Below are 13,787 nucleotides of genomic sequence, written 5' to 3' on the forward strand. Positions count from 1 at the left end.
AATATACAAGAAACTCATGAAACTCAACAACAAAAAAACAAACAACCCAATTGAAAAATGGGCAGAGGACCTGAAGAGACATTTCTCCAAAGAGGACATACAAATGGCAAATAGGCATATGAAAAAATGCTCAACATCACTAATCATCAGAGAAATGCAAATAAAAACCACAATGAGATATCACCTCACCCCAGTCAGAATGGCTATCATCAAGACAAATAGTAACAAGTGTTGGAGAGGCTGTGGAGAAAAAGGAACCCTCATACACTGTTGGTGGGAATTCAGACTGGTGCAGCCATTATGGAAGGCAGTGTGGAGGTTCCTCAAAAAATGACGAATAGAATTACCGTATGACCCAGCAATCCCTCTCCTGGGTATCTACCCAAAAAATCTGAAAACATCTACACATAAAGACACGTGTGCTCCAATGTTCATTGCAGCTTTGTTTACGGTGGCCAAGACGTGGAAACAACCAAAATGTCCTTAGATAGATGAATGGATAAAGAAGTTGTGGTATATACACAATGGAATGTTATTCAGCGGTAAGAAAAGATGATATAGGAACATTTGTGACAATATGGATGGATCTTGAGAGTATAATGCTAAGCGAAACAAGTCAGACAGCAAAAGCAGAGAACCATATGATTTCACTGATATGTGGTATATAAACCAAAAACAACAAAAGAACAAGACAAACAAATGAGAAACAAGAACTCATAGACACAGACAATAGTTTAGTGGTTACCAGAGGGTAAGGAGGGTGGGGGGTGGGAGGTGAGGGTAAGGGGGATCAAATATATGGTGATGGAAGGAGAACTGACTCCGGGTGGTGAACACACAATGGGATTTATAGATGATGTAATGCAGAATTGTACACCTGAAATCTATGTATTTTACTAACAATTGTCACCCCAACAAACTTTAATTTAAAAAGTACTGATTTTAAAAACTAATAATTTAAAAACTGCCACACACAAAAACAAATGGTCCACTAAACATTCTCCTTTCCTTCTGAAGGTTTTACGATGTATTGTAATTGCTTTACAATTGCATTGTTTTACGATGTAAGTAATCATTAACCAGTCTTTTACTATTAAACTTAAATGGCCAATTGAGACAAACAGTTCTGAGACCTTTCTTCCACCACTGATTAAGACTGAGGTGGCAGGTATTGGGGATAAATATTCATTTAGCCTTCTGAGCTTTCTGGGCAGACTTGGTGACCTTGCCAGCTCCAGCTGTCTTCTTGTCCACTGCTTTGATGACACCACAGCAACTGTCTGTCTCATGTCACGAACAGCAAAACGGCCCAGAGGAGGGTCATCAGAGAAGCTCTCAACACACCTGGACTTGCCAGGAACCACGTCTATGATGGCAGCATTACCAGATTTCAAAAACTTGGGGCCATCTTCCAGCTTTTTCCCTGAACGACGATCAGTCTTCTCCTTCAGCTCAGCAAATTTGCAAGCAATGTGAGCTGTGTGACAATCAAGCACAGAGGCATATCCGGCACTGATTTGGCCTAGATGGTTCAGGATAATCCCTTGAGCCATGAAGCCATTGGTGGATCATTTTTGCTGTCACCAGCCACATTGCCACAATGAACATCTTTGAGAGACACATTCTTGACATTGAAGCCCACATTGTCCCCAGGAAGAGCTTCACTCATGGTGCATTTCAACAGACTTTACTTCAGTTGTAACACTGACTGGAGCAAAAGTGACCACCATGCCGGGTCTGATAACACCAGTCTCCACTGGGCCCACAGGGACAGATTTTGTACCACCAATTTTGTGGTACAAAATTACCAATGGTACAAATACCACCAATTTTGTAGACATGGAGGAGCAGATGCAGAGGCTTGTCAGTTGGGCAAGTTGGTGGTAGGATGCAGTCCAGAGCTTCAAGCAGCATGGTTCCACTGGCACTGCCATCTTATGTGTGACTTTCCATCCCTTGCTGGAGTATTTGGCTCCAGCATGTGGTCACCATTCCAACCAGAAATTGGCACAAATGCTACTGTGTCAGGGTTGTAGCCAATGTTCTTAATGTAAGTGCTGACTTCCTTAACAATTTCCTCTTGTCTCTTCTGGCTGTAGGGTGGCTCAGTGGAATCCATTTTGTTAACACCAATAATCAGTTGTTTCACACCCAGTGTGTAAGCCAGAAGGGCATGCTCACGGGTCTGCCCATTTTTGGAGACACCTGCTTCAAATTCACCAGCACTAGAAGCAACTATTAGAACAGCACAGTCGGCCTGAGATGTGCCTGTAATCATATTTTTTATAAAGTTTCTGTGTCCTGGGACATCAATAATGGTCACATAATACTTGCTGGTCTCAAATTTCCACAGGGAGATATGAATGGTGATTCCACATTCACATTCAGCTTTCAGTTTATCCAAGACCCAGGCAGACTGGAAGGAGCCCTTTACCATCTCAGCAGCCTCCTTCTCAAATTTTTCAATAGTTCTTTTGTTGATCCCACCACATTTGTAGATCAGATGACCCGTAGTGGTAGACTTGCCAAAATCTACATATCCAATGACAATGATGTTGATGTGTGTCTTTTCCTTTCTCATTTTGGGTTAGATTTAGCGGAGGTTTTCACTACACCTGTGTTCTGGTGCAAATCCATTGTGAAAAAGGAAGACCGTACTATTTATTTCTGGAAATTCTTGCCCATTAGGATAAGGCTATGCGAGTAAATCAGAACATAACTTCATATTAGTTTTATCTGAGCAATAGACTTCTCAGTCAGCCCTCTTTTCAGGACAAGAAATGACTCTATTGACTAAACTCTGCTGCTTATCAAATATTTGTTTTGTCATCAAGATCCCTTTACAACTCATGCTCACTCTGTCCACCAATCGTGTTGCATCATGAATTTTTGCCAATTCCAGTCAGATCTCTGCATTGCAAGAGCTGCTTCAAATCTTCAAATATACATCCTAAAACTCTATATACATCTACCCTTGATCTCCTCCTGAAACACTGAGCTTCTGTCAAGATGGTGTTTACCTTTACTACATAAGTAATAAACTTGGCCTTATTTGGTCAGCAGGTTATTCTGGTAGTCTATTTCTGGGGACATCAACAGACAACAGTTTGAATTCCTAAAATGTTTGAGTGTTTTCTTCTCCATGCATGGTCACTCTAGTAAATGACAACCGATCCTTGTGGCTGAAGGTTTAGAAGACTTACAGTATATATTTTTGGTAGTGTTTTAGGAATTTTCCTAAAGGGACCCAATTTCTTTAGGAGATTCCATGTCTGTGAACTAGCTTAGGTCTGGAAACTAGGTAAGAGGCCATGATTTACCATTGTAATAATTTACATCATGTTTCTGGCTACTGGACCTTGACTTTCTCCAAATATGTAGATCAAGGCTCCCATTTCATTCTAAGAGACAGTGATCAAATAGCCACCAACAGAAGTTCTCAGGATTAAAGCATTCTATTTACCAGTCATCCCTGCATTCAATTTGCCAGTACATCCCCAATGTACATCATAAACATTGCATCCACCTGCATCTGGCAGTTCATCACTGTAACCAGGTCCCTGTTACTCCAATATCCCATAATCCTCACTGAAATTAGGTGGCATCTTGCACCGTCATACTTGGCCTGCAGAGAACAGCCACCAAAGAGCTTTTAAGGAAGCCAGTTTTCCCTTACTAATGTATTTGGGACCTTTTCAAGGAATGTAGTGAAGTGGATGGTGTGTGTTTTGCATATCATGTCTTCTCCAAAATTCCTACTTCACCTGTTATGGATTTCTGTCTCTCATAACTCCAAGGAAGTTTTAACTTCAAAACTTCATTGTGGGTTGCTAGATGGGCAGGGGTGGGGGGGATGGGGGTAAGGGGGTAGGTGAGGGGATTAGAAAACAATCAGTAACCACAAGATGGCCACGGGGTTTTGAAAATTAATCTGGGGAACGTAATTTAGTGGTTACCAGAGGGTAAGGGGGGTGGGGGGTGGGAGATGAGGGTAAGGGGGATCAAATATATGGTGATGGAAGGAGAACTGACTCTGGGTGGTGAACACACAATGTAATTTATAGATGATTTGATACAGAATTGTACACCTGAAATCTATGTAATTTTACTGACAATTGTCACCCCAATAAATTAAAAAATAAATTAATTAATTAAAAAAAAACCTTCATTGAGTGTATGGCACAGATTAGTCCAAATTTCAGCTAACTCATCAAGCAAATTGTTGATGGGATTTCCAGTTACTTGAACTTGCCCATTAAGTCCATCTTCATATCAACAAGTTCATAGTTACATTCTGTCCTGCTTGGTCTAATGCTCTGAGAAGACAATTCCACAGAAACAATTCCATTGTTTCTGCAAGTACAAATTAGCAAAATCTTACAATTCTTTTGAAGTCTAAGCTGTTTTCTCCTGGGACAGACATTATACTTGTCCCCTTGAAGCATGCTGAGATCTGCCTAGTTGAGTCCAGAGGCAACAAGAGAGTGCTTTGGGTGGATATAACGAAGAACCAGGCATCTCTTTGCAAGGCAACTGATGTAGGTGAGCTTAATACAGGGTCTTCTCAAAAGTTTCAGTTCTTTCCTGTATCCAGCCACCAAAGTTCTTCCTCAATCTCTTGTCACTTATTTTTTTATTGAGGTGAAATTTCACAAAGTAACACAAAATTAACTGTTTTAAAGTGAATAATTCAGTGGAACTCAGTACATTCATAGTGATGTGCAACCACTACCTCCATCTATTTCCAAAATGGTTCTATTCCCCAAAGGGCAACCCCATCACCATTAAGCAGTGACTCCCCATACCCAATCCCCTCAGCATTTGGCAACCACAACCTGCTCTCTGTCTCCATGGATTTACTTAGTCTAGATATTTTACATAAATGAAATCATACAATATGTGGCCTTTTGTGTCTGGCTTCCTTCCCCAACCATAATCTTTTCAAGGTTCAACCACATTTTAGAGTGTATCAGGATTTCATTCCTTTTATGGCTGAATAATATTCTATTGTATACATATACACCACAGTTTGTTTATCCATTCATTTGTTGATGGGTATTTGGATTATTTCCACCTTTGGCTGCTATGAACATATGTGTATAGTATTTGCTGAATACCTGTTTTCAATTCTTTTGAGTGAAATTGCTGGACCATATGGTCCTGTGATAATTCTATGTTTAACTTTTTGAGGAGCCTATGGGGACAGAGTCCCAGAAAGCAGTTTCCAGGCTCTCAGCCTCACGTGGGGGGTGACTTGCTCTAGTGGTGGTTGGCCATTGGCTGTAGACAGTTGGCCAATTGGCTGCTGATATAACTGCCAGGGCTGCTCTAGTTGGTTGGCTGGTTGGCAGGCAGAAAAGCAGACGGCGGGCTGTAGATCATGTGGATCCTACTTCATATGCCTCGCCCGGCCTCCAGCGAGAATATAATGGTACAACTCCCCTATCTATGGCTCCATTGATGTTCCTTTTTGGCCTCACCATATCCTGCGTTCTTATGTGGGGAACGGGAGCTGAGACCCCGCATGACACTCTGCATGACAGAGCCACCAAACTTTCTCCACAGTGGCTGCACCATTTCACAGTCTCACCAGCAATGTATGAGGGTTCCAATTTCTTCAATCTTTCTCAACACTTTTTAGTTTCCATTTTTGATTATAGCCATCCCAGTGTATGTGGGGTGGTATTTCACTGTGGCTTTAATTTAAATTTCCCTAATGACTAATAAGATTGAACACCTTTTCACAGGCTTGTTGGCCATTTCTACATGCTTTTTGGCCATTTCTACATCTTCTTTGGAGAAACATCTATTCAAGTCCTTTGCCCACTTTTTAAATTGTATTTTTGTCTTTTTCATGAGTTCTAAGAGTTCTTTATGTATTCTGGAGCTTATGACCTTATCAAATATGTGATACGCATATACTTTCTCCTATTCTATGGGTTGGCTTTTTCCTTTTGGCATAGTGTCCTTTGATGCCCAAACTTTTTACATTTTTATGAAGTCTATTTTATCTATATTTTTCTTTTGTTGTTTGTGCTTTTGGTGTCCTGACTAAGAATCCATTGCCAAATCCATAAAGATTGATCCCCATGTTTTCTTGTGAGTAGTTTATGAGTATGATTTTAGCTCATATGAGGTCGGACAATTAAGTTCGCCAACTCATCCTAGAAAAAGTGCAACATACCTTATTGCTGAATATCATTACGGTCACCTTCAAAGTGCTCCCCTTGGGAAGCTATGCACTGATGCCAGCACCTAGTTGACCTTCAAAGCAATTCTGGAACTCTTTTTTCTGGAATGGTATTCAGAGCTGTCATTGTATTACCCTTGATGTCTTGAATGTCATCAAAATGTCTTTCTTTCAATATTTCCTTTATCTTTGGGTAAAGAAAGAAGTCATTGAGGACCAGATCAGGTGAGTAGGGAGGGTGTTCCAATACAGTTATTGGTTTACTGGCTAAAAACTCCCTCACAGACAGTGCTGTGGATGGTGCATTGTCGTTATGTAAGAGCCGTGAATTGTTGGTGAAAAGTCCAGTTCGTTTAACTTTTTCACACAGCCTTTTCAGCACTTCCAAATAGTAAACTTGGTTAACTGTTTGTCCAGTTGGTACAAATTTGTGAGGAATAATCCTTTTGATATCAAAAAAAGTTAGCAACATCGTTGCAACAAGTTTATGAACTTAATTGTCAGACCTCATATATTTTGATCATGAACGATGTTGAATTAATTGTTGAATTAATGTTGTATCATGTGAGGTAGGGGGTTCAGCTTCATTCTTTTGTATGTGGATATTCTTTGTCCTAGTATCATTTGTTGAAAAGATTGTCCTTCTCTCATTGAATGGTCTTAGCACCCTCATCAAAAAATCAATTCGCCATATGGATGGAACTAGAGGGTATATATATATATATATACACATAAATATATACACATAAATATATAAACTTCTTCTTTGTCCAATCATCTATCAATGGACACTTAGGTTACTTCCGTATCTTGGCTACTATAAATAATGCTGCAGTGAATACAGGGGTGCACATACCTTTACAAATTAGTGTTTTGGATTTCAAATAAATACCCAGAAGTGGAATTGCTGCGTCATATGGCAGTTCTATTTTTAATTTTTTGAAGAATCTCCATACTGTTTTCCATAGTGATTCACCAATTTGCAATCCTATCAACAGTGCATGAGGGTTCCCTTTTATCTCCACATCCTTGCCAACACTTGTTATTTGTCCACTTTTTATAATAGCCATTCTTACAAGTTTGAGGTGATATCTCTGTGGTTTTCATTTACATTTCCCTCATGATTGATGATGTTGAGCACCTTTTTATATGTCTGTTGGCCATTTGTATGCCTTCTTTGGAACTATCTATTCAAATCCTCTGCCCTTTTTTTAATTCGATTTTTATATTAAGTTCTATGAGTTCTTTACACATTTTTATATTAACTCCTTATCAGATCTATCACTTGCAAATATCTTCTCCCATTCAGAAGTTTGTCTTCATTTTCTTAATGGTTTCCTTTGCTGTACAAAAGATTTTTAGTTTCAATCCCAGGCAGCTCCCATCCAGTGCACAGTGCAGGTGATGACGCCCGGAGGCTGCAGGAAGAGCTTGAGCTTTGTGACCAGAGGCAGGTCCTAAAGTATCCAGTTCCCCCCATGGAAGGAAAGTCCAGTCTGGAGCCACTGGAGGAAGAGACCAAGACGAATGCAGAGTGACCACATTAAAATTACAAATAGAGTGACATCATAGGAATGGCGGCAGCGAGGTGGACTGCTTGACTTCTCCTCTGGAACTTTCCACAAATTGAACGTCTACAACCCATCAAAGGATTCCCTGCTCATCACACAGAACAGCTAAGAGACTCGTACGAGGATTACTTGAAGGGCCCAGCTCAGGAGGCACAAGCTTCAACACACCCAGAGGCCGACTCCAGACCAAACCAGAGCACTACTGGGTTTGACCTACAAGTGACACACCCAGAGGGAATTCTCTACAGGCACAAGAGCCCATAGAGGCCAAGCCTCATTTAAGTGTTCAACCCTCACCCAGCAGAATATCCACTATGGGCAGAGGCAAGTCTCACAACTAGTCAGCCTAGGAGTCAATCCCACCTACTCACAAGCCAAAAGCAATTAAAGATCAACTTTAACAGGACAATATACACAACACAAGAGTCACCTTTACAGCACACACAGAGAAGAAAGAAGTGGTGCAAGTCACATATAAAGGACACATACTACATAAGATAACCCAGCAAAAACTAAAAACCCTAGGGTATCTACCTAATACATCTTAGCAAACACAGAGAGTCAGTCAGAATGGGGAAACAAAGAAACATGTCCCAAATAAAAGAACAGAACAAACCTCCAAAATTGGAACCGAATGAAATAGAAGTAACCAACCTATCAGAGACAGAGTTCAGAACACTGATGATAAGAATGTTTAGGGCCGGCCCAGTGACTCAGATGGTTAGAGCTCCATGTTCCTAACTCCAAAGGCTGACGGTTCGATTCCCACATGGGCCAGTGGGCTCTCAACCAAAAGGTAACCAGTTCGACTCCCGTAAGGAATAGTGGGCTGTGCCCTCTGCAACTAGCAATGGCAACTGGACCTGGAGCTGAGCTGTGCCCTCCACAACTAAGATTGAAAGGACAACAACTTGACTTGGAAAAAAAGTCCTAGAAGTACACACTGTTCCCCAATAAAGTCCTGTTTCCCCTCCCCAATAAAATCTTTTTTAAAAAAAGAGAAAAAGAATGTTTAAGGAGTTTAGTGATGACATAAAGAAGGATAGAGAAAGCATAATGAGCAACCAGTTAGAACTAAAGAATACAATAACTGAAATGAAGAACACACTTGAAGGAATTACCAGCAGGTTAGATGAAGCAGAGGATCGAATCAGCAACTTAGAAGACAAGTTAGCAGAGATCACCCAAATGGAACAACAAAAATAAAAATAATAAAAAAACAATGAAGATGGTTTAAGAGACCTCTGGATAACATCAAGCGCAGCAACATGTGTATCATAGGAATACCAGCAGGTGAAGAGAGGAAGCAAAGGATTGAGAACATATTTGAGGTAATAATGTCTGAAAACTTTCCTAACCTGGTGAAGGAAACCGAGATACAAGCCCAGGAAGTGCAGAGAGTTCCAACCGGATAAACCCAAACAGGTCCACACCAAGACACATTGTAGTTAAAATGGCAAAGCTTAAAGACAAAGAGAGAATCCTAAAAGCAGTAAGAGAAAGACAGAGGGTTACATACAAGGGAACTCCCATAAGACTATCAAATGACTTTTCTACAGAAACATTGAAGGCCAGGAGGGAGTGGCAGGAGATACTCAAAGTGATGGTAAACAAAGGCCTACAACATAGATTGCTTTATCCAGTAAGGCTACCATTTAAAATTGAAGAAAAGATAACGAGCTTCAAAAGAATAAGCTAACGGAATTTATTACTACCAAGCCAGAATTGCAGGAAATATTAAAAGGGCTTTTGTAAAGAGAAGAAAGATGAAAACAATCTAACTACAAATTTAAAAAATGGCAATAACTATGTACCTATCAATAATCACTTTAAATGTAAATGGATTAAATGCTCCAATCAAAGGACATAGTGTGGCTGAGTGCATTAGAAGGCAAGACCCTTGTTGTATATGCTGTATACAAGAGACTCAACTCAGATCAAAAGACACACAAACAGGCTGAAAGTGAAGGGTTGGAGTAAGACCCTTCATGCAAATGAAAATGAGAAAAAAAGCTGGAGATGAAATACTTATATCTGACAAAACAGACTTTAAAATGAAGAATATATTAAAAGACAAAGATGGACACTATATAATAATAAGGGGATCGATCCGACAAGAGGACATAACCCTAGTAAACATCTATGCACCCAACAGAGGAGCACCTAAATATATAAAACAGATATTGACTGACATAAAGACAGAGATCAACAGTAACACTATCATAGTAGGGGACTTCAACACACCTCTGACAACAAGGGACAGGTCTTCCAGATGAAAAATCAATATGGAAATAACAGCCTTAAATGACACATTGGACCACTTGGATTTAATCGATATATTCAGAGCATTTCACCCTAAAGCTGTAGAATACATGTTCTTCTCAAGCGCACATGGAACATTTTCCAAGATAGACCATATGTTAGGCCACAAAACAAGTCTTGATAAATTTAAGAAAATTGAAATCATACCAATTGTCTTCTCTGACCACAGTGCTATGAAATTAGAAATGAACTACAGGAAAAAAACTGGAAGGAAGGGAGGTAACACCAATTCATGGAGGCTGAATAACATGTTACTAAATAACGAATGGGTCAACCATGAAATCAAGGAAGAAATCAAAAGATGTCTCGAGACAAACGAAAATGAAAACATGACGACCCAAAATCTATGGGATGCAACGAAAGCAGTCCTAACAGGAAAATTCATAGCATTGCAGGCCTACCTAAAGAAACAAGAAAAATCACTAATCAACAGTTTATTTTCACACTTAAGGGATTTGGAAAAAGAACAGCAAAATAAGCCCAAAGGGAATACAATGAAGGAGATAATAAAGATCAGAGTGGAAATAAATGAAACAGAAATCAGAAAAACAATACAAAACATCAATGAATCCAAGAGTTGGTTTTTAGAGAATATAAACAAAATTGACAAACCTTTAGCCAGACTCCTCAAAGAAAAGAGAGGACCCAAATTAATAAAATCAGAAATGAAAGAGGAGAAGTGACAACAGACACCACAGAAATACAAAAAATTTTAAGAAATTACTATGAGCAACTATATGCCAACAAATTTGACAATCTGGAAGAGATGGACAATTTTCTAGAAGGCTACAACCTTCCAAGGCTAACTCAAGAAGAAACGGAAAACCTGAATAGACTGATTACCACCAGGGAAATTGAATCAGTAATCAACACTCTACCAACAAACAAAAGCGCTGGATCAGATGGCTTTACAGGTGAATTTTACAAAACATTCAAAAAAGAATTATCACCTATTCTCCTCAAGCTGTTCCATAAAATCCAGAAGGAAGGAAGACTCCCAAACACTTTTTACGAAGCCACTATCACCCTGATCCCAAAATCAGACAAAGACACCACAAAAAAAGAAAACTACAGGCCAATATCTCTAATGAACATAGATGCAAAAATCCTCAACAAAATATTAGCGAACAGAATTCAGCACTACATTAAAAAGATCATACACCATGATCAAGTGGGATTCATCCCTGGTATGCAAGGGTGGTTCAACATCCGCAAATCAATTAATGTGATACACTACATTAACAAAATGAAAAATAAAAATCACATGATCATATCAATAGATGCCGAAAAAGCATTTGATAAAATCCAACAGCCATTTATGATAAAAACCCTTAAGAAAGTGGGAATAGAGGGATCATATCTCAACATAATAAAGGCCATATATGACAAACCCACAGCTAACATCATACTCAATGGGAAAACCTAAAACCATTCCCCCTAAGATCAGGAACAAGGCAAGGTTGCCCACTATCTCCGCTTCTATTCAACATAGTGCTAGAAGTTCTAGCCACAGCAATCAGACAAGAAAAAGAAATAAAAGGCATCCAAATTGGTAAGGAGGAAGTAAAATTATCATTGTATGCAGATGATATGATACTATATATAGAGAACCCTAAAGACTCCACCAAGAAGCTATTAGAGCTGATAGATGAATTTAGTAAAGTAGCAGGATACAAAATTAATATTCAGAAATCAGTGGCATTTGTATATACCAATAATAAAACATCAGAAGGAGAAATTAAAAAAACAATCCCATTTACAATCGCTCCAAAGACTATAAAATACCTGGGAATAAATTTAACCAAAGAAGTAAAAGATCTGTACTCAGAAAATTATAAGACACTGAAGAAAGGAATGAAGGAAGATATAAATAGATGGAAACACATATCATGTTCATGGATAGGAAGAATTCATATAGTTAAAATGTCCATACTGCCTAAGGCAATATACATATTCAACGCAATTCCTATCAAACTACCAACGTCGTTTTTCACAGAAATAGACGTATAATCCTAAAATTTATATGGGACCATAAAAGACCCCGAGTAGCAAAGGCAATCTTGAGAAATAAGAACAAAGTGGGAGGTATAACAATACCTGACTTCAAATTATACTACAAGGCTACAGTAATCAAAACAGCATGGTACTGGCATAAAAACAGACACATAGATCAATGGAACAGAATAGAGAGTCCAGAAATAAATCCATGCCTATATGGCCATTTAATCTACGACAATGGAAGCAAGAATGTACGCTGGGGTAAAGACAGTCTATTCAATAAATGGTGCTGGGAAACCTGGACAGACACATGCAAAAAAAATGAAGCTGTACCACCTCGTTACACCATATACAAAAATAAATTCAAAATGGCTTAAAGACTTAAATGTGAGATCTGAAACCATAAAATACCTAGAGGAAAATATAGGAAGAAACTTCTCAGACATTACCCCGGAGTAAGATTTTTACTGATATATACCCTCGCTCGAGGGAAGTAAGAGAAAAATAAACATGTGGAATTATATCAAACTAAAAGTTTTTTCACAGCAAAGGAAACCATCAATAAAACAAAAGGGGATCCTACTGAATGGGAAAAGATATTTGCCAATGATATATCTGATAAGGGATTAATATCACAAATCTATGAAAAACTCACTCAACTCAACTCCAAAAAAACAAACGACCCAATTAAAAATGGGCAGAGGACTTGAAGAGACATTTTTCTAAAAAGGACATACAGATGGCAAACAGACATATGAGGAAATGCTCAACCTCACTAACCATCAGAGAAATGCAAATAAAAACCACAATGAGATACCACCTCACCCCAGTCAAAATGGCTATCATCAATAAATCAACAAACAACAAGTGCTGGCGCGGATGTGGAGAAAAGGGAACGCTTGTGCACTGTTGGTGGGATTGCAGATTGGTGCAGCCACTATGGAAAACAGTATGGAGGTATCTCAAAAATCTGAAAATGGAACTACCCTATGATCCAGTAATTCCACTCCTAGGTATCTATCCGGAGAAATCCAAAACTCCAATTCAAAAATCTTTATGCACTCCTATGTTATTGCAGCACTATACACAATAGCTAAGACATGGAAACAACCAAAATGCCCATCGGTAGATGACTGGATTAAGAAACTGTGGTACATTTATACAATGGAGTATTACGCAGCCATAAAGAAGAAAGAAATCTTACCATTTGCAACAACATGGATGGACCTAGAGAACATTATATTAAGTGAAATAAGTCAGACAGAGAAAGATAAGTACCATATGATCTCACTTATTTGCGGAATCTAAAGAAAAGAATAAGTGAATGAACTAATCAGAAACAGTTTTGGAGACAAAGAGGAAAAACTGAGGGTTGCTAGATGGGCGGGGGGGTGGGGGTGGAGGGGAGGGTGAGGGGATTGGAGGGCAGTCGATGGCCACGGGGTTTGAAAATTAATCTGGGGAACATAATTTAGTGGTTACCAGAGGGTAACGGGCTTGGAGGGTGGGAGATGAGGGTAAGGGGGATCAAACATATGGTGATGGAAGGAGAACTGACTCTGGGTGGTGAACACACAATGTAATTTATAGATGATGTGATACAGAATTGTACACCTGAAATCTATGTAATTTTACTAACAATTGTCACCCCAATAAATTTAAAAAATAATAAAAAAAAACACACACACACAAAAAATCACCACTTG

The 13,787-nt window shown here is 39.1% G+C and overlaps 1 pseudogene; it reads right to left on the bottom strand.

The window, feature by feature from the left end:
- Positions 1-1,185: 1,185 nt before the first annotated feature.
- Positions 1,186-2,581, bottom strand: LOC117016803 (elongation factor 1-alpha 1-like; annotated as a pseudogene).
- Between the last annotated feature and the right edge of the window lie 11,206 nt (positions 2,582-13,787).

This window comes from Rhinolophus ferrumequinum, chromosome 24, assembly GCF_004115265.2.
Source record: "Rhinolophus ferrumequinum isolate MPI-CBG mRhiFer1 chromosome 24, mRhiFer1_v1.p, whole genome shotgun sequence".
NCBI classification, from domain to species: Eukaryota; Metazoa; Chordata; class Mammalia; order Chiroptera; family Rhinolophidae; genus Rhinolophus; species Rhinolophus ferrumequinum.